General features: G+C 40.7%; 1 protein-coding gene and 1 pseudogene across 2 annotated transcripts in view; both read left to right on the forward strand.

Annotated features, from left to right (window-relative positions):
* TRHDE (thyrotropin releasing hormone degrading enzyme) overlaps window positions 1-23,073 on the forward strand; it is a 416,748-nt gene that overhangs the window by 138,821 nt on the left and 254,854 nt on the right. The gene's annotated exons all lie outside the window — the stretch shown is intronic.
* LOC309609795 (FXYD domain-containing ion transport regulator 6 pseudogene) lies at window positions 19,756-21,321 on the forward strand (annotated as a pseudogene). The gene has a single exon. The product of its transcript is annotated as an FXYD domain-containing ion transport regulator 6 pseudogene (transcript).

Below are 23,073 nucleotides of genomic sequence, written 5' to 3' on the forward strand. Positions count from 1 at the left end.
GATGTGCTATTGTAACCTGAGTGAGGTGTACGTATTTTGTTCACTCCCTTGTCAAATATAGGAGACAAATCCTCAGCAAACCATATGAAATTCACCGTGGATGGATATTGGGAGATTATTACAAAGTAAAAAGAATGTTAGAAAAAAAATTCTAGCTAATGTAGAAGTGATATAATCATTTGAATGAAGTATTATCACTGATTCACTTTATTATACAGCAGAAACTAACACACCATTGTAAAGCAATTATACTCCAATAAAGATGTTAAAAAAAAAAGCTGAAAAAAATGCCATTCTCATTTAAAAAAAAAAATCAGCTATTTTTTAAAGTTTTAACATTATGACTTTATCTACCATGACACTGGGGGATCTAGGATTGAGACTAAAACTTTCTTTTTTTTTTAATTTTATTTATTTATAGCTGCGTTGGGTCTTTGTTTCTGTGCGAGGGCTTTCTCTAGTTGAGGCGAGCGGGGGCCACTCTTCATCGCGGTGCGCGGGCCTCTCACTATCGCGGCCTCTCTTGTTGCGGAGCACGGGCTCCAGACGCGCAGGCTCAGTAATTGTGGCTCACGGGCCTATTTGCTCCGCGGCATGTGGGATCTTCCCAGACCAGGGCTCGAACCCGTGTGCCCTGCATTGGCAGGCAGATTCTCAACCACTGCGCCACCAGGGAAGGCCCGAGACTAAAGCTTTTTGAGAGATTTCAAATGTAAAATGGACTACTGGTCCATCTTTTAGTCTCAAAATTTTTCATTCCTGTCTCTTTGAGAATTTTGATGCTGCTGCTTATGGACTTTGAAATGTAAAGCAGACTGAAGTGTAAAACAAACTTTAGTAAGGGAGGTTGCAATATACAAGCAGAGCAAATCCAATATGGTAGTTGTAAATATTACAGGTAGTTGTAAATATTATGCCTTAAAGCTTAGGGCGTTTAAGCTTTTTGAAGGGTAATTTTGAGAGCCGTTGAGTCCCAAATGCCATTTTTCAGTTGGAGGAATTTTAATGGTTTACAACTTAGATTTATTCTTTATTGGCTTTATTATTTTTCCTTGTGGGTTCTATATTCGTATGGGAAATAATTCATGAGTGACCTAGAGTGTGTCTTCAAGAGTATAAAATAGGATGGTTTTAGCTTTTAAATAGTTTAGCAATTCTTTTTATTTTACAGACAGAAAAATATTCACTAAGCTGTAAAATAATTGGTAGGTTGATAACGTTTAGGATCATTTAGCTTCTTAAGTACATTGAGATATAACCTGTTAATTTTTATTAATACTAATAAGCCAGCTGGTAAATGGTATGAAACTTGATGAGCAAAATTCCTCTCCTGGGCAAAACCAATACTCCATGTCTGTAGCAGAAATTTGGATATACACCAAATCATGAATTCTTATTGCTATGGATTGAATTGTATGTCCCCCAAATTCATATGTTGAAGATTTAATTCTCCTTGTGACTGTATTTGGAGACAGGAGGTAATTAAGAGGTAATTGAGGTTAAATGAGGTCATAAGGGTAGAGTCCTAATCCATTAGCATTGGTGTTTTATAAGAAGAGGAAGAGAGAGAGATCTCTATCTTCCACATGAGGACACAGCGAAAGGTGGGTGTCGACAAGCCAAGAAGAAAGGAAGAGAGCTCTTGCTAGAACCTAACCATGCTGGCAACCTGAACTCAGATTTCTAGCTTCCAGAACTGTGAGAAAATGAATTTTTGTGGTTTAAGTCTATGGTATTTTGTTATGGCAGCCCAAGCTGTCTAACGCTTCTGTGCCTGGGCTTGAGTCATTTACAACGCTGTTTGCTTAGGCTGAGGTGGGGATGACAATGAGGAATAGGCCGAAATAAAGACTGTAGCAACCACTTGAATTATGCAGGCCTTTCCATCACCATTCTATTTTGCTTCAATTACTTTGACTACTTAAGAAGAAATTATTGCTTTACCTTTTAAAGTATTGTTACTTTGCCTCTCCCTCTTATCTGTAGTGAAAAAAATCTGTGATTAGAAAGAATTTTAATCATGTAAAGAAGTCTCCATAATCAATATCATAGTGGTCAGCAAACTTTCTCTGTAAAGGGTCAGGTAGAAAATATTTTCAGCTTTGTGAACCATATGCCATCTTGGCTGCAACTTTTCAACTCTTGCAAGACAGTGGCAACCATAGACAACATATAAATTAATAAACATGGCTATGTCCCAATAAAATGTTATTTACAAAAACATATGGCTGGCCAGATTTGGCCCATAGGCTGCAGTTTGTTGAATCCTATATTACTCGATAACCTCATTGTTCAACAATGTAAAAATTACAAATCCCTCAAACCAGCAGATCCTTATTAGGGATTTGTTTTTTTCTGCATTTTTTTATAAATGCTTAAGAATTAAACTGAATTGGTACATTCAAAATACTTAGTACACTTTGTTCTTCTTAAGGGCATTTGTTTTGATCCTAAGTATATAAAGAATACGTACAGTAATGGAATTTAAATTTGTATTAATAAACAATAATTATATACTATATTATTTATACACTATATATCAATTTATCAATATATACCTTTAAAAACTAAATACAGTATATTTGTATACAATTTATTTATTTATATATACTGATTACATACATATTCACATCTTATATATCACACACTGTATTCATATCCTATATTCACATGAAGGCTATTACATCAAATACCCTTACATAATTTATTTCACATTGTCACCGAAAATGAGTAATGCCTGGAAGCCTTGATTTTGTCGGTATTAAGATGTCCATTTTTCTCTGCAACCTCTAATTTCAAATTAAGAAAGGAGATAGTAGAGAATGGCTGAGATTGAGAAGAGGAGAGTTGTGAGATAATTGTCTTAGAGGGTGGGAGAGCAAAATCATAACAGAAATACAGTATGACTGCTGCACAGCAGAGGGGCCCACTTAACTATATGGTCATAAATGTAAAACTTATACCATTAGCAAGTCAGTGCAGGCACAGGATAGGCATAGAGTAGTGTGGAGGTTTTGCTGAGTGAGAATGATGGAGAGAAGGCCAGGGAGTTGAAGATAACAGGAAGGGAATTATTAAATAATTGCAGTGATGCCCATATCATCTAACCTGGGTGAAATGGGGACCTAGGATATGAGAGGAGGAGTGGCTGTGAAAATGTGTAGAATTAATAGGTTGGAGATCCCAGAGAGGAGGGTGAAGTATTGTTGAAGCAGAAGAAGTGGCGGAACAAGGCTGTGCAGATAGGATGTTACAAGCAAGAAGTGGACTGCTTGACATGAAGACATTTCCGGGTAGTACAGTTATTGAGAATGACAATGTCCAGCGTATGACTATGGTCTGGATGTGGTCAATGGAAAAGAACACTAGAACTAAGGAGATCAAGGCCTCTCAAGCGTTTTGAAGGATTATCCATGTGGCTACTGAGACATGCAAGAAGGATGACAGAAGAGTGATGGAAACAAAGTCATTGTTTCCTGATCATCAGTGAGGCAGCATTTAATGAAATGCAATGCCTGGGAGGCAACAGCAGATGAATTCGGGAAACAGGCGGTATCACTTACTCAAAGCTGGGATTTTTAGGGAGGTGGTATAAGTAGCTTTAAACAAGGATGACACTTCCAGGCTTGTATGTTGTGGGGTGTGAAAGAAAAATCACCCCCATTTGAGAGAGTGTCCTTCAAGATATAGCCAAGTTTCAATTAGAGCTAAAACACTCAGGAAAGAAACAAAGAAACAAAACAAAACACTCAGAAAAGAAATTAAGGAGATAGGAGAATTTGCTAACGATGCCTAGGGAGTTCCAGAGGGTAGAATGAAAGAGCTTGGAACAGATGTGAATTTGAATCGGATTAGGGAATGTACACATACAAATATGGCAAAGACTCAAGTTGTTGAGAGATGCCCTGGATGCTTGGGATTATGATGGCTGAACAGGCTTCATTGTCTGTTAAGAAAAGCCAGTAATCAAATCTAATTATGACTTTCTTCTCTGTACAATTTTTTTCTTAGGAAATTTTGTTATTCCTAAGAAAAAGAAGAGTTGTGTTGGGAAATGAGAGGGGTAAAAGTCACAAATACATGCTGCTCTGTGGATTTCCTTTAAATCCTGTTGAAAGTGGCATGTTTAGAATCTACCTGTTATCTGAGCTATGAGTCAAATTGCTCAGTGTTTAGAATTTGAGAGCTCAGGAAATGTTGTCTTGCCTCATTTATTAGACACTGGTGACTATTAACACATTTAAGTTAAGCACATTAATAAGGTAGGCCTGAAAATAGTTCATCTTAACATTTCTAAGTCTATGCAGTTAATTGTCTAAACTAGTATTTCTTAAATTTTACCAGCTTCAGAGCACCAATGGATAGTGTATACCTAAGCACACTCACACAAGCCAGATGAATTACTAATTGTCATCCCAACCCATTCATTCTCTCCCAGTGAAGCACTGCAGAAAGCAAGTGTATGGGAATTGTATCAGTATATTAACCCTGATTCAAACAGAGAAAAGACTTATTAATAGTAAACTTTTAACACTTTCATGAAATTTGTAGTAATATCTTTGTAATACTTGTGACACATTTCACATCTGAGCTCAGCAATCTGAGATTCACTGTCTAGGCTCAGTACAAAAAACATGTCAACTATAACACAGCACTATACTGTTCGAAATAAATCAACCACTGTCTAAGAAAGAGGATCAGCATATTTCCTTTTCTGTAATCATTTATTTGTAGTTTTTTCATCTCTTATCTTCAGTGACTGATATGTTTGACAACAGATACACAAAATCTGACACTGTCAGAGCAGACCCTCAATTTTGCTGTTTGCTGGGTTTAAAAATGTGACAGATTCTGAAACATGAGATGTGTTCCCTGAAATTGACTGTTTGCTTAAGCGCTCTCCTTCCCCACCGTTTCCTTGTTCCCCCTTTCCTTCTCGGGAATAACTGCATCGCAACATGAGGGCCACCTTCTTGTGGCCCAAGTTCTGAAAAATGTGGCCTGTGTAGGCATGAGGCTTACTAAGTCACCTCTGACCTTCTGTGAGCTCTAACTTATTTGACATTTGTGATGTTAAACAAGTAAACATTCCCACCATAGAACCCTTGTTTCCCCCACCAAGGCTGCTCCATCTTCCATCTTCTTCATTTTAACAAATGGCAGCCCCAGGTAGAGGGATACATAGGTAAACTATTGAAGAGTCAGTCTTGATTCTGTCTTCTGTATAGCCTTCATGCAACTCATCAGCAAGTCCTCTAGGCTTCTACCTTCAACATGTATACTGTGTTTTACTCATTCTCCCTATTTCTACTGCTACTCCCTGGTCCACGTCACCATCTTCTTCCTCCTGTATTATTGAACCAGCCTCTAAACTACTCTCTGTCTTGCAACTTTTTTGCAACCTTCCCTGCTGCCCGATTCTATTGTCTAAACAACAACCAAGAGTGAGCTTTTAAAAATATAAATCACATTTACATCAGTCTCTCCCTGTATGACCAGGCCACCTAAGATGGCTATTCTCTTGCTCTCTGTACATCTCCTGCTCGACCAGTCCCTGCTTCACCTACACCGTACTCATATGACTGACCTTCCCTCTTAATCATGGCGCCTAACCAGTAAATGCTTATGTACTTGACCATGGCTCCAAGTAGTGATTGCTCTAATCGTCAGATCAGAAGAGCTCCACTATGATAGTTTATCAAAGGGGAAGACATATGCCCAGTGAAGGTCATTAGCCCATAGGGCGAGGAGGGACATGCCTCTCTGCTGGTTCACCTGGTAACTGATGAGCTAACCTGAGGTCAGTTCCCCCTATAACTGGTAGCTCCCTCTCCTGCCCCAGAGGGAAGGCTGCTGCCATGTCCTGCCTGCAGTCTGCCGTCCACGATGGGGTGTCAATCCAAGACCTTCTTTCTTCAGACGTGTAAGATCCCCCACCTATTAAACCATTGATGTCTCTGTCACTGACTGCAGGGCTCTTTCTTCAGTATTAATGCTGGGCAAGTACAGGGCTTGCAGGGCTGCGTGGTGCAACCCAACACTCCCTCTGTTGCTTCCCATCAAATTTAGAACAAGTCCTTATGTCAGCCTATGAGGCCCTCCATGATCTGACTCCTGGTTACCTTTCTGACGGAACCTACCATTGCCTTTGTGCTTATTCCTCTCTATTTATATGATTTTTTTAATGCTTACTTGAATACACCAGTCTCATTTCGTCCTTTAAATTATTGCTCCTTCAGTCTGAAGTGCTTTTTCACTAGCGACATATTTTGGGAATATGTTCAAATGCCACCTCCTATCAGAGATAGACATTCCCTGATGATCTTATGAAAAGTAACTACCCATTAGATCCTATCTCCTTGTCCCTCTTTATTTTTCTTTATAGCATGTATATATGCATTGTATTGTATATTTTGCCATTTATATAATAATGTCTACTTATTCAACTGGAAATTTCCTAAGGGCAGGAATTTTATCTTGTTAACCATGTATGATTTCTCAGTGCCTGATGTAAGGGAACAAAACTTGCCACCCCCAAATATGTCTCTTTGTCTTGAGGATTATTTGGGGCTGATTGTCTTTAAGAAACAAAAGGCTCAGGAAGAGCTTTTACTTCCTCCACTTTACTGCCTAAAAGAATTTAGATAAAGGGCCTGTTCCAGGAAGAGGCACTATCACCATAAATAACTAAAGTATAATATGAGCTAGGTGTGGTAGACTGGGGGAAACTTAGCTCTGCCTCTTTGATCAAAGTCCTCTCTGGGTCCTATTGACTTTGCATGGCCCAGCAAATATTTATTTACTAGCAAACTTTTGTTCACCAAACATTTGCTCTTTTTCATCTTCCTGTAGTTGCCTTTCTTTCTTTTGAAGTCCCAAACCCCTACCCTCTTCTCCTTCTCTCAGATGGCATAATAAGCTTCAATTGTCTAACTTGTCCTTGGGCCCCATATCCTTATGGAATCCCCGAATGCATGTAATTAAAATTTGATTTTCTCCTATTAATCTGTCTAATGTCTCTTTAATTCTTGGACCAGCCAGAAGAACCTAGAAAGGTAGAGGAAATTATCTTTTCCTCCCCCATCCTGATGTACAATAGATGCTCAATAAATATGTGCTGGATAAGTGAATTATTGAAATATCAGTGTTGATTGTAAATTACCCCTAGTTCACTATTTTTTTCTTTCTCTAAGTTTAGACAGTCTCAATTATTTTAAGTCAGCAGAACCCAATTTAAAAATTAAATCTGAAATGGGATAGGACGGAGTCAAGATGGCAGTGTGGGAAGACACAGAGTTCACGTCTCCCCACAACTAGGGCACCTGTTGGATGCTGATGGGGCACCCTGACGCCCAAGGAGACAGGAAGAACCCCCAAGCGAACCAGTAGGATGTGGGGGGACTGAGGGGGGAGGAGAAGTGGAGGCCAGACAGGACCGGTGCCCTGAGGGGTGGCTTAGAGGGGGGAGGGGTTCCCACGCCTAGAGGGACCTTCTGGGGCTCGGATCAGGGGGAGCTGGCCCAGCGTTTCCCCTGCCCAGTCAGCCGGGGAAGTCTGCCTGGCTCTGGGACCAGGTCCTAGGCCCTCAGAGGTCCCCTCCAGGCCCAGTTGGGCCTGGAGATGTAGGAGGGAGGCCAGGAGAGAACAGAAGAGTCAGGCAGCAGGGGCCCTCTAGGACCAGAGGAGCGGGAAAGGAGTGGAGGGTGTTTGCCCTGCCCACTCGGGCACGGGGAGCCTGCTGAGCTCCCAGGCCGGTCCCCCATCCTCCAAAGCCCCCTCCAGGCTGAGTGGGTCCTCGGGACATAGGAGGGAGGCCAGAGAGATCAGGAGAAGCAGGTGGGACAGGACCTCCGGGACCAGAGAAGCAGGAGAGGAGCGGAGGGCATCTGCCCCACCTACTCGAATCCAGGAAGCCTGCTGGCCTCCCAGGTGGGGTCCCCCGCCCTCTGAGACTACAGGTGGGAGGGACGCCTGGGCCCCTTCTGTTCCGTTGAGCCTAAGCCACACCCCCCACATCCCCCAGGGCCTTTTCCAGCCCTGTGGGTCCTAAGCATAGGCCCCACCCACTGCCCAAACCTTGTCCCTGCTTAGGCCCTGCCCTCCACAGCCAAGGCCTTTTCAACTTTTTTTTTTCCTCCTCCTCTTTTTTACTATTGTGGTTCCGTTTTACCTTCTGATTGTTGTTTCATCTATATTTTTATATTTTTTCTAACATATCCATTAGTTTCCTAGTCTAATTTTATTTTTTACTTTCTTATTGTTCTCCTTTTTAAATTTTTTTTTGCTGCACCATGCAGCTTGTGTGATCTTGGTTCACAAGCCAGGGATTGGGCCAAAGCTCCTGTGGTGGGAGCTCCGAGTGCAAACCACTGGACTAACAGAGAACCTCAGACCCCAGGGAATATTCATCTGAGTGAGGTCTCCCAGAAGACCTCATCTCAGCATCAAGACCCAGCCCTACCCAACAGCCTACAAACTCCAGTGTTGGAAGCCTCAGGCCAAACAACCAGTAAGACAGGAACACAATCCCACTCATGAAAAAAAGGAAAAAAAAAAAATGAGATGGCAAAAAAAAAAGTCACACATGAAGGAGCAAGGTAAAAACCTACAAGACCAAATAAATAAAGAGGAAATAGGCAATCTACCTGAAAAAGAATTCAGAGTAATGATAGTAAAGATGATCCAGAATCTCGGAAATAGAATGGAGGCATGGATTGAGAAAATACACGAAATGTATAACAAAGATCTAGAAGAACTAAAGAAAAAACAAACAGAGATGAACAACACAAAAACTGAAATGAAAATACACTAAAAGGAATCAAAAACAGAATAACTGAGGCAGAAGAAAGAATAAGTGAGCTGGAAGACAAAATGGTGGAAATAACTGCCGAGGAGCAGAATAAAGAAAAAAGAATGAAAAGAATTGAAGGCACTCTCAGAGACCTCTGGGACAACACGAAACACACCAACATCAAATTATAGGGGTCCTAGAAGAAGAAGAGTAAAAGAAAGAGTCTGAGAAAATATTTGAAGGATTATAGTGGAAAACTTCCCTAACATGGGAAAGGAAATAGTCACCCAAGTCCAGGAAGCACAGAGAGTCCCATACAGGATAAACCCTAGGAGAAACACACCAAGACACATATTAATCAAACTAACAAAAATTAAATTTAAAGAAAAAATATTAAAAGCAGCAAGGGAAAACCAAAATATAACATACAAAGGAATCCCCATAAGGTTATCAGCTGATTTTTCAGCAGAAACTCTGCAGGCCAGAAGGGAGTGACAGGATATACTTAAAGTGATGAAAGGGAAAAACCTACAACCAAGATTACTCTACCCAGCAAGGATCTCATTCAGATTCGACGGAGAAATCAAAAGCTTTCCAGACAAGCAAAAACTAAGAGAATTCAGCACCACCAAACCAGCTTTACAACAAATGCTAAAGGAACTTCTCTAGATGGGAAACACAAGAGAAGAAAAAGACCCACAAAAACAAACCCAAAACAATTAAGAAAACGGTAATAGGATCATACATATCGATAATAAACTTGAATGTAAATGGATTAAATGCCCCAACCAAAAGACACAGACTGGCTGAATGGATACAAAACAAGAGCCATATATATGCTGTCTACAAGAGACCCACTTCAGACCTAGGGACACACACAGACTGAAAGTGAAGGGATGGAAAAAGATATTCCATGCAAATGGAAATCAAAAGAAAGCTGGAGTAGCAATACTTGTATCAGATAAAATAGACTTTAAAATAAAGATGGTTATGAGAGATAAGGAAGTACACTACATATTGATCAAGGGATCCATCCAAGAAGAAGATATAACAATTATAAATGCTTATGCACCCAACATAGGAGCACCTCAATACATAAGGCAAATGCTAACAACCATGAAGGGGGAAATCAACAGTAACACAATAATAGTAGGGGACTTTAACACCCCACTTACACCAATGGACAGATCATCCAAACAGAAAACAAATAAGGAAACACAAGCTTTAAATGACACAATAGACCAGGTAGATTTAATTGATATTTATAGAACATTCCCCCCAAAAGTGGAAGAATACACTTTCTTCTCAAGTGCACATGGAACATTCTTCAGGATGGATCACATCTTGGGTCACAAATCAAGCCTCAGAAAATTTAAGAACATTGAAATCATATCAAGTATCTTTTCTGACCACATCGCTATGAGATTGGAAATCAATTACAGGAAAAACATTGTAAAAACCACAAATACATAGAGGCTAAACAGTGCACTACTAAATAACCAAGAGATCACTGAAGAAATCAAAGAAGAAATTAAAAAATACCTAGAAACAAATGACAATGAAAACACAACAACCCAAAACCTATGGGAAGCAGCAAAAGCAGTCCTAAGAGGGAAGTTTATAGCAATTCAGTCTCACCTCAAGAAACAAGAAAAATCTCAAATAAACAATCTAACCCTACACCTAAGGCAACTAGAGAAAGAAGAACAAAGAAAACTCAAAGTCAGTAGAAGGAAAGAAATCATAAAGATCAGAGCAGAAATAAGTGAAAGAGAAATGAAGAAGAGAATAGCAAAGATCAATAAAGCTAAAATCTGGTTCTTTGGGAAGATAAACAAAATTGATAAACCCTTAGCCAGACTCATCACGAAAAAAAGGGAGAGGATGCAAATCAATAAAATTAGAATGGACAACCACGAAGAAATGGACAAATTCTTGTAAAGGTACAATTTTCCGACTGAAGCAGGAAGAATTAGAAAATATAAACAGACCTATCACAAGTAATGAAATTGAAACTGTAATTAAAAATCTTCCAACAAACAGAAGTCCAGGACCAGATGGCTTCACAGGCAAATTCTATGAAACATTTAGAGAAGAGCTAACACTGATCCTCTCAAACTCTTCCAAAAAAATTGCAGAGGGAGGAACACTCCCAAATTCATCCTACGAAGCCACCATCACCCTGATACCAAAAGCAGAAAAAGATATCCCCCCAAAAAGAAAATTATAGAGCAATATCACTGATGAACATAGATGCAAAAATCCTGAACAAAATACTAACAAACAGAATCCAACAACATATTAAAAGGATCATACACCATGATCAAGTGGTATTTATCCCAGGGATGCAAGGATTCTTCAGTATATGCAAATCAATCAATGTGATACACCGTATTAACAAATTGAAGAATAAAAGCCATATGATCATCTTGATAGATGCAGAACAAGCTTTTGACAAAATTCAACACCCATTTATGATAAAAACTCTCCAGAAAATGGGCATAGAGGGAACCTCCCTCAACATAATGAAGGCCATATATGACAAAGCCACAGCAAACATCATACTCAATGGTGAAAAACTGAAAGCATTTCCACAAAGATCAAGAACAAGTCAAGGATGTCCACTCTCACCACTCTTATTCAACATAGTCTTGGAAGTCCTAGCCATGGCAATCAGAGAAGAAAAAGAAATAAAAGGAATCCAAACTGGAAAAGAAGAAGCAAAACTGTCACTGATTGCAGATGATATGACACTATGCATAGAAAATCCTAAAGATGCCGCCAGAAAACTACTAGAACTAATCAATGAATTTGGTAAGGTTGCAGGATACAAAATTAATGCACAGAAATCTCTGGCATTCCTATACACTAACAACGAAAGATCAGAAAGAGAAATTAAGGAAACAGTCCCATTTACCATTGCAAGAAAAAGAATAACATACCTAGGAATAAACCTACCTAGGGAGGTGAAAGATTTGTACTCAGAAAACTGTAAAACACTGATGAAAAGAATGAAAGATGACATAAACAGATGGAGAAATATACCATGTTCTTGGACTGGAAGAATCAATATTGTGAAAATGACTATATTACCCAAAGCAATCTACAGATTCATTGCAATCCCTATCAAACTACCAATGGCATTTTTCACAGAATTAGAACAAAAAATTTTACAATTCGTATGGAAACAAAAAAGACCCCGAATAGCCAAAGCAATCTTGAGAAAGAAAAACGGAGCTGGAGGAATCAGGCTCCCTGACTTCAAACTATACTACAAATCTACAGTAATCAAGACAGTATAGTACTGGCACAAAAACAGAAATATAGATCAATGGTACAGGATAGAAATCCCATAGATAAACCCACACACATATAGTCACCTAATTTATGACAAAGGAGGCAAGAACATACAATGGAGAAAAGATAGCCTCTTCAATAAGTGGTGCTGGGAAAACTGGATAGCTACATGTAAAAGAATGAAATTAGAACACTACCTAACAGCATACACAAAAGTAAACTCAAAATGGATTAAAGACCTCAATGTAACACCGGACACTAGAAAACTCTTAGGGGAAAGCATAAGAAAAACACTATTTGACATAAATCACAGCAAGATCTTTTTTGATCCACCTCCTAGAGTAATGGAAATAAAAACAAAAATAAACAAATGGGACCTAATGAAACTTCAAAGCTTTTGCACAGCAAAGGAAACCATAAATAAGATGAAAAGCCAACCCTCAGAATGGGAGAAAATATTTGCAAATGAAACAACGGACAAAGGATTAATCTCCAAAATATACAAACACCTCATGGAGCTCAATGTCAAAAAAACAAACAACCCAATCAAAAAACGGGCAGAAGACCTGAATAGACATTTCACCAAAGAAGACATACAGATGGTCAAGAGGCACATGAAAAGATGCTCAACATCACTAATTAGAGAAATTCAAATCAAAACTACAATGAGGTATCACCTCACACCAGTCAGAATGGCCATTATCAAAAAATCTAGAAACAATAAATGCTGGAGAGGATGTGGTGAAAAAGGCACCCTCCTGCACTGTTGGTGGGAATGTAAACTGATACAGCCACTATGGAGAACAGTATGAAGGTTCCTTAAAAATCTAAAATAGAACTACCATATGACCCAGCAATCCCACTACTGGGCATATACCCTGAGAAAACCATAATTCAAAAAGAGACATGCACCACAATGTTCATTGCAGCACTATTTATAATAGCCAGGACATGGGAGCAACCTAAGTGTCCATCGACAGATGAATGGATAAAGCAGATGTGGCATATATATACACTGGAATATTAGCCATAAAAAGAAGCGAAATTGAGTTATTTGTAGTAAGGTGAATGGACCCAGAGTCTGTCATAGAGTGAAGTAAGTCAGAAAGAGAAAAACAAATACTGTATGCTAACACATATATATGGAATCTAACAACCACAATAAAAAAAGGTACTGATGAGCCTAGTGGCAGGACAGGAAGAAAGATGTAGACATAGAGAATGGACTTGAGGACACGGGGTGGGAGGGGTAAGCTGGAGTGAAGTGAGAGTAGCATGGACACATATACACTACCAAATGTAAAATAGATAGCTAGTGGGAAGCAGCAGCATAGCACAGGGCCATCAGCTTGGTGCTTTGTGACCACCTAGAGGGGTGGGATAGGGAGGGTGGGAGGGAGGCTCAAGAGGGAGGGGATATGGGGATATATGTATGCATATGGCTGATTCACTTTGCTGTACAACAAAAACTAACACAGTATTGTGAAGCAATTATACTCCAATAAAGATCTAGTAAAAAAAAATTAAATCTTATTTGAACTCCAATATAGACCAAAAAATGCAAGCAGAACTTGTTAATGGAGTGGGAGATTGGTGTGGTATCCTTCACTCACCACTTTCTTCAAGAGGTGCAAACTGAAGTATTACATACTTACTTTTAATAGGAACATTTTACCAGTCTAGACTTGAGCTGTTTCCAAATTAATAGAAAAATTAAACTCCAAGTATTACCTGAAGACCAGTGTTAGAAAAATCTTCACAGAGTGGCTGAGGAGAATCTCCTAAACATTAGATCATGAAATTGAGTTTTTAAGAGAAGAATATCTAATTCTTGTTAAGAAACCATTTTATCTAGCAAGTGGGTCAAGTTCTAATTTCTGGAATAATCCTATGTGGAACTTGATAATTGTTTGCTTATTTAATAATGATAATAATTATAAAACACACCTTTGCTGCTTAATAGAATAAAGGAAATAGGGATGATTTATTTATTGTATTATTCACATAGGAACATAAATGTCAAAGCTGTGAGTTACTAACAGTTTTTATTTTAATCATGAAAACCACTATAATTCATGGCAAAAGCTAAAATTTGCAAGTAGGAAGCTCAAATTAAATCCAGTTTGTAATTGACAAGACATATCAACTGCAAAAATAGCTTCTTTTCAGTGGATTTTAGAGGACTCCTGCACAAGTTTAATTTTTAAAAAATTCTTTTATTCTTTATTAAAGTGTAGTCATTCTTATGACTTTAAAAACTACTTTTTTAAAAAAGAGTGAACTTTCAATGATATAGGACTGACACACTTCTAGGTTCTTTACTGCCTCTGTATCTCAATTGTCTGTGGTCTATTTTAAAATGTAGATGAATAAGCTATCAAGGGAGAAAATGGAGTGAAATGATTTCAGTTTTAATTTCTCACTCAACCACTAACTCACTCTTTAATCTTGGGCAAAAATCTCCCTGGACCTCAGTTTTTTGATCTAATAAATGGGAATCTTACTGTTTGTCATTTTCATTTTTTGTTAGCATATTGACAGATGAATATCAAGCCTTTTGAGTCAGAAAGTGACTTATTTGGTGACTCTAGATGAGAGACCTATGGAAGTATGTTAAATTCTTCTGTTCAATTAAGCAGATATGTCTTCCTCTGTATTAGTAAAATGAGTCATTTTAAATAGTGAAAATTGACTTATAGGACACTGTAGCAGAAAGTATTTTGCAAGGTGTTCAAGTTTATTGGTATTAAAGTAATTTCCTGGTTTTTGAGAGTTTTTCCATGGCAATGTAGAAAACTAGTTATTGGTATTAATTCCTTCTGGTATGAGTAATTCTTTTTTTTCCAAAGGAGAGATACATGTTAGACTACACATATATTTATTTAACATGGAGGTGTAAGCAAAATCAGATTTCACATATTGACAAATAAAAACTCTCAGGATAAATGTGTTTGTTATACACTTCAGCAGCTATGCACCTCAAGAGCTTCCATTTAACAAGTATTGCATATTCTCAAACCTTGGGGGAGTGAGGATTTGGCAGAGATACTGGCAAAGATGTCTTTCAAGTTACTACTTTATATTTCTAAGTAACTTAAAAGTAAGTCACAGCCCTTGCTTATAGTGACGATTTTAAGTAAACCATATCAGGACCGGATTATAGATTACATATATTTTGTTAGATCACGTGTTTGATTTCACTGTATATTGTATGCTATTCAGATTTGAGGGAATAAAAAAGTCTTAATTAAGGAAGCTATGATTACTGAAACATTTTGCATGTTGAGTAATGTTCTCTTGAGTCTTACCTAGAGCATTTTATGTCTTTATTTGAAGAAAGTAATTTTCAATTAGAGAAGGAGAACATTAATGGACTAAAATAATTTCTATCTTGAATTATTATATTTTGTATACAGTTAAGATAATCTGCTGAGAATATTTAGGTGATTTTTTAAATATAAATTTATTTATTTATTTTTGGCTGTGTTGGGTCTTTGTTGCTGCATGGGGGCTTTCTCTAGTTGCAGCGAGGGGGGTCACTCTTCGCTGCGGTGCGAGGGCCTCTCATTGCAGTGGCTTCTCTCGTTGTGGAGCACGGGCTCTAGGCACGCGGGCCTCAGCAGCCGTGGCTCATGAGCTCCAGAGTGCATGCTCAGTAGTGGTGGCGTACGGGGCTTAGTTGCTCCGCGGCATGTGGGATCTTCCCAGACCAGGGATCGAACCCGTGTCCCCTGCATTGGCAGGCGGATTCCCATCCAGTGCGCCACCAGGGAAGTCCCAGGCGATTTTTAAAGATAAAATATTTTGGGAAGTTTCTACTGAGTCACTTTTTTCTTTTTTTGTATGCATACCACTATTTTTCAGCCTCACTTTGTTATAAATGACATATATACTAGGGAAAAAATTAACATTCAGAGAATACATCGTAGCCTTTTTAGTTTTTATTTTTAAGTGATATTTTTAAAGTGATTTTTGGCTTTTGGGGGGGGGGTTGTCTTTTTTTAAGGCAGACCTCCATGACAGTTATAATTTTTCCAATGTATCATTAGGAAATTAATACATACCTAATACTAAGGACAGCAAAAGTGATAGCTGACATTCACTGAGGTCTTACTATATATGAGGCATTTACTAAGCATTTTACATCTATTTTCTCACTGAATTCTGATCTCCTTGTGTGGCTAGTATTACCATTATTGTTGCCAAAATTCGGCCTCTGTGTACCGGGGCCGGATTAAATCTCGGAGACAGAGTTTTGGGTGAAGTAGAGAGAAATAGTTTTATTGCTTTGCCAGGCAAAGTGGGCCACATCGGGCTAATGCCCTCAGGACTGTGTGCCCGCCCTGGAGGGGGTAGTGAGGAGTCTTACAGTGTTCAAAGAGCAGGGCGTGATCGGCTCGTGGACGTTCTTCTGATTGGTCGGTGGTGAGGTAATGGAGAGTCAGCATCAACAATCTTCTGGTTCCAAGCGGTTTGGGGGTCTACGTGCTTGTGGGCAGCATACAGTTAATTTCTTCCACCTGCTGGGGGGTTCAGTATCTGCAAAATAGCTCAAAGGATATGGCTCAGAATATTATCTGTAGTCCTTGAGGAAGAACTAAATGTCCTTGACTTTGTTTAATGGCCGAAGTATTATTATTTTGTCTTGCTTGACTGTTTTCCTTCCTTTCTGCATTTTCTCACTTCTCTGATTAAATTTATTCTTTGACTAAAGTTTTTCTACAGACGAAAAGCAGGTGGAGGACATGGGTGGAGGTCTATTCTGGGAAAGCCTCATAGGGTTCTCCTCGATTACATTATCCTTATTTTACAGAAGGGAAAACTGAGCCTTGAAAAGGTTTAGTGGCTAGAGTCACTGTGGTACTGTGATTTATAATAAGGAATATATATTTGGTCCTTGTTCCTTTCTGACACAAAGCTCCTAAAACCCTTAGGATTCCCTAAGTGTTGAGAGCGATAAAGTGTCTTTTGTTATGTTAATAAGGTGACTTCTAGCTGACACCTAGGGATGGGGGCTGGTTGTCAGACAACCAACCCAGTGATTAGAGGGTTGAACTTTCAGTCCTACCCGTTGACCTTTGAGTGGAAGGGAGGAAGGGGGAGGGGAGAGGACCTGGAGGTTGAATCAGTTACCAGTGGTCAATAATTTAATCAATCATGCCTATGTAATGAAGCCTCCATAAAACCCAACAAGGACATGGTTTGGAGACATCTGGATTGGTGAACATGTGGAGATGGGGGAGAGTGGCTCACGTGCAGAGGGGATGGAAGCTCTGTGCCCTTTCCCCATTCCTTACCCTGTGCATCTCTTCCATGTGGCTGTTCCTGAGTTATATCCTTTTATAATAAACCCATGATCTAGTAAGTAAAATGTTTCTCTGAGTACTCTGAGCTGCTCTAGCAAATGAATCAAACTTGAGGAGGGTGTCCTTGGAACCTAGCCAGCTGGTCAGAGGTAGAGGTAACAACCCTCAGTTAGGATTGACACCTCTGAAGTGGAGTGGGGGCTGTGCGGGGTGGGGGGGGCAGTCTTGTAAGTCTGAACTCTTAACCTGGAGAATCTGGTGCTATCTCTGGATATATAGTGTCAGAATTAAGTTGAATTGTAGGGCACTCAGCTGGTGTCCTAGAGCAGGGGTCCCCAACCCCTGGGCCACGGGCTGTTACTGTTAGGAACTGGGCCGCATAGCAGGACATGAGTGGCGGGCAGGCGAGTGAGCGAAGCTTCATCTGCCGCTCCCCATCGCTCCCCATCGCTAGCATTACCGCCTGAACCATCTCCCCCGCTTCCCCCGGTCCGTGGAAAAATTGTCTTCCACAAAACCAGTCCCTAGTGCCAAAAAGGTTGGGGACCTCCGTACTAGAGAACTCCTACTCCTACTTGGTGTAGGAACCTTCTCCGCCATCACTGGAATTGGTACCAAAACCTGTTTAGTCACATTCACAGCAAGTGGAAAAGTAAGGATTTGCCCCCAAGCAGCGTGCTCTAGAGACTGCAGCTGACCATTACGCATAGAAACTGAGGTTTTCCTTTAAACTGGCAAATGGCAGTTTAAATATAAGAAAAGTTTAAGATCTCGTTCACATTAACAACAGATTTTATAAAAGCAGTAGGAATATCATTAATAAGAAATCTTTGAATCTGTATTTGGTGTCATTTAATAATCTACTTGAATCATTTTATGTATTATCTTAAAATAAACTTGACAAGTGCTCTTAAAGTTCAGTTGAAAGAATAGAAATAGATGAGCAAGAATGGACCACAAACATTTGGAAAGAGAATAGTAATGGCTGGGACTGAGGAGTGCTTTCCTTTCTAGATGTGGATGAAAAGCTGCTAAGTGGAATTGTTGGCCAGAGATAAGTAACACTTTTTTTTCTTTTTTTTCTTTGTTTCAGTATTTTGGTTAAGATGGTTACATTTACTTATTTTCTTGACTGAATTATAGTATACTTATCTTTTAATGAGATTTCCTTATTGCTTCCCAAATAAATCTGTATTAGTTTGCTAGGGCTACAGTAACAGTACCACAAACTGGGTGGCTTAAGCAAGAGAAATTTTCTTGTCTCACAGCTCTGGAGGCTAGAAGTTCCAGATCAAGGTGTAGGCAGGTTTGGTTCCTTCTGAGGGTTGTGAGGGCGAATCTGTTTCGTGCCGCTCTCCTAGCCTCTGGTGGTTTGCTGGCAATCCATGGTGTTCGTTGGCTTGTTAGGAACATCACCCTGATCACTGCCTTTGTCCTCACATGACATTCTCCGCATTTGCATGTCTTCCTTCTGCATGGGTCTGTCTCTGTGTACAGACTTCCTCCTTTTTAAGGATATCAGTCATATTGAACTAGGGCTCCCCTAATGGCTTCATCTTGAGTTGATCATCTGCAAAGAACCTATTTCCAAATACGGTCACATTCACAAGTACTAGGGGTTAGGATTTCAACATTTTTTTTTAGGGGATGCAATTCATCCTGTAACACTATCCCATTCTAGTTTTGACGATGCTACATTTCCTATGAAGGATCCCCACTGACATATTCAGCAGGACACACTTTCATCCTTCACTTCCTAAGGTAAAAGGTGATTAGTACACTTGGGGAGACTGCCTGATTCAGTGGCAGGGTGGAGGTTCAAGGTGCCTACAGTCTGCCTTGGAGCTGAGAAACAGTTGTAAGCTGATGATTGCTTCTTCACTAATCTCCCTCTGCTTCATCCAACCTCATTATTTTGCCAGTTTTTACCTTCTCATTTGGTAGTTCTGGTATAAGATCATATACTCAGTTTACTTAAGTCCAGAAAAAGCTGGTGCCTATGATGGGAGAACAGAAGTAAGTAATATGTAATCACCCCAGACACCCCTCCCCCCCACATACCATCTTCTCTCAGGAACCTGAAAATCTAGTGATATAGGCAAAGAAACACATGATACAGAATGTGGCAAATACTAAGATAAAAGTTTGTTTAGATAGTTGCGAGAGCAGAGAAAAGAGAGGCACTTCCTTGAAGACACGATGAGATGATGATTGAGCTGAGTCTTGAAGAATGAAGGGGAAGTCAAGAATGGGAAGGACGACCTCACACCGTGTGGAGAGAGCTCAGAGCCGGGGTGGGAATCCGATTGGGGCCCTTGCCGGGCTGAGGGTTAGAGTGGGGGGTCTCCTACCCAGAGAGTCATTTTCCTCCCTCCGTCCCCAGACGCCATGGAGGTGGCGCTGCTCTTCCTGTGCGGCCTGCTGGCCCCGGTGGTCCTGGCCAATGCAGCTGAGCAGGAGAAAGAAAAGGACCCTTTTCATTATGACTACCAGACCCTGAGGATCGGGGGATTGGTGTTTGCTGTGGTCCTCTTCTCGGTGGGGATCCTGCTTATCCTAAGTTGCAGATGCAAGTGCAGTTTTAACCAGAAGCCGCGGGCTCCAGGGGACGAGGAGGCCCAGGTGGAGAACCTCATCACTGCAAATGCAACGGAGCCCCAGAAAGCAGAGAACTGAAGTGCAGCCCTCAGGCACAAAGAACCTGAAGGCAGCTGCTTGAACCTTTAGATGCAAATGCTGATGCTTAAGAAAACTGGCCACTTCAGCCACAGATCTTTCCCCAGGAGAAGCCAAGAACTTGTGTGTCCCCCGCCCTCTCCCCAACCCCTAGACACCTGTCCTCAACTTAATGATGCAACCCCTGCCTCCCTGCAGCCTGTGGTCTCGTCCACCTCCTGTGACGTGTGTCTGTGTGTGTGTGTGTGTGTGTGTGTGTGTGTCTGATGACTGTGGTCTTCATGGCTGCTTGTTCGTGGATGACACTGTATTTTAGTGAACCTGGCCCCACTTTCCTGGGCAAGAGCTCAGCCATGTGGCTGTCAACTCGTCTCTGCTCTCCATGGCCCCATCACCTTCCACTCCTGGGAGCCTGCTTTGTCCCTAAGAGACCAGTTCCTTCTCTTGATTTAGGGGTGGATGGAGGGGTTGGGCATGGGCAGGAGTCTCCAATTGGCTTGGGACTTGGGAAGGTTTACATCACCTTCGTGATCCTTCTGCATGGCCCGTCTTCACTCCTTTTATAAGAACCTTGCTTCCATATTTGTCCCTGGACCAAGTCTGTTCTGAGGTCCCTTGGCAGTGAGAGGTTCCCAGCAAGGAGCTGATGAGCCCGCTTTTCCCTCGGGCAGCTACACCTCTTCCCTGGTGCCCGTCTGCCCCACCTCACTCCGCCCCTGGGGAACATGCCCCTTGCATATCTTCTCAGCAATAACCCCGTGGGCTCTGGAACCCTACCCCCTTCTCCAGCCTTCCCTGCTCCCAAGACGCCCATCTCTAGCCCAGCTCATCTGGACTCAGACTCCTGTTCCTGACCTGGGGCTCTGGCAGGTGATGGCTGAAGGGGTGCATTCAGCTGGGTCCAGTGCTCTGGGGAGGGGCAGCTGGGAGAGCAGGGGTCCTTTGCTTCTCTGTCCGCATCCCATTGGCCAGGCAGCAGCGGGGGCTCCTGAACCCTCTGCTCGCCTGTCACTGACCAGAACGGCAAGTGCGGCGGCTGTGCTGCGGGTTAGGGACCCGGCAGGGCTCCGCGCAGCCCTGCTGGGGGGGGGAACAGCACGAGGTCGAAGCTGGTGAAGAGAGTGGAAAATCAGACCCTGCCCCTCCCGCTCATCGTGTTCTCGTGGAAACTAACCAAACCGTGCCGCTGTGACCAGGACTGCTGTTCTCTGTGTCGTGATGTCTCCTCAACAACAATGAAAGGAATAAAAATACCACTTGCTTCCTAAAAAAAAAAAATAATAGGAAGGACATTCAGGTAGACAAAATAATAAAAGCAGACTGAATTATCCTGTTCTCAGCCTTCTTTTCATTCAGTGCACCTTTGCATTGTTTGCTGTGTAGCAAGTTCTAAGTGCTTGACATATATGATTTTATTTCGTTCTCATAGCAACCTGGTGAGACAAATCCTAATAGTTTCCAATGAGGAAACTGAGAGATTAAAAACTTGCCCAGGGTCATTGGAGTTCAATCCCAAGTTGGAACCTAAATATTCATACTTGCCTTAAAGGAAAGATGGATTTTAAAATAAGGTCCCAGAGCGGATTCCCAGGCGCCTGGATTGGACACAGGAGTAGGATAGACCGTATCCAAAGATGGCAGAGTTTCAAGCTGAAGGGTAATCTAGATTCTGGAATGAAGCCAACATTGAAATTCAGCTAGGAAGTCTAAGTTGGACTTCCATTTGCAGAAGATAGTCAGAAAAGTAGAAGCCAATAGGACAGAAACCAGAGTTACCAGAACAGATCATGGGGGCTTGGAGTGGAGTGAAGGAGGTAGGTCCTAGTTGAAGTTGGTTTGAGCAGGCATTTCTGATTTTGACTATGGATAGAAAGGAAAATATTAAGGAGATGAAGTTGACTCATACTTGATTTCTGTGCTATTTATAGCTAAGCAGGATGCACACAAACATATGTGTGTGTATGTGTGTGTGTTTCTATAGTATCTGTACTCAGTGTGTTGTACTATCTATGTGCCAGACTACCTGGGTTAAGTCTTAGCTCTGACATTTCCTAGATAGGTGACCATGGGCAACTTAGTTATTCTGTGAGTGCTTCTGTTTTCTTGTCTGTAAAATAAGGATAACAATAGCATCTACATGTAAAACACATAGATCAGTGCCTAGTATACAGTAACTTCTCAATTAACAGTAGATGATAAATTCTTCAAGGAGATTGTAACGAGGGAGACAGATCTAAGTAAAGATATTTAGAGTAGAATCTTAATGGTCATTTGTTGAGTGCCCCCTATGTTTAAGGCATGTGCTAGGAACATTTAGGAGTTATCCCATTTCATCCTTAAGATATCACTAGTTCTTTTTTACAGAAGACAATACTGAGACAAAGAGAACAATATATGAGTATAGATGGTAGAACACTATCCCAGGACACTGTAATGACTCTATCTGGTGGTAGGTATGGGGGAAGGTCATGGAACACCTCATGGAGGTGTTAATTTTTTATCTACTGACTTGAAAATATTGTATATAACTTGTCTGTTTTTGTTCATTCAAAATGATCTCTATGTAGATCAGAACTCTAGTTGCTATTGTTTGAGATGTCTCTACTCTCTTCAGTGGTCCTCTTTCATGACTTGATTTGGTTCTCTAGTTGTACATTGGTATATCGTATCTCTAATACTCAGTTAATTCCTAATTATACTTTTCCCCAAAGTCATCTCCTATCTTAAGCCTAGCTCGCTGAAGTCTACTGTTATTTTTCTTTTTCTCTACCGCATCTGTTCTCCGTGTGTGCTTGGACCACAGAAGGGAAAATAAAAAACAAACAAACAAAACACTCACTTGGCTAATTCACAGAGGTTTTATGCAGATTCATTCAAAACCTCACACAAAGTCCTTTGTGATGTTTCTAAAAGGGTGAATGCGCTTGGTCAGTGTAAAGGAAAACATAACATTTCATGAGGATTATATTTGCAAGTAAGTTGGCAGTCTGGCAGATATGGTGC

This window comes from Balaenoptera borealis (assembly GCF_965194805.1).
Source record: "Balaenoptera borealis genome assembly, chromosome: 13".
NCBI lineage: Eukaryota > Metazoa > Chordata > Mammalia > Artiodactyla > Balaenopteridae > Balaenoptera > Balaenoptera borealis.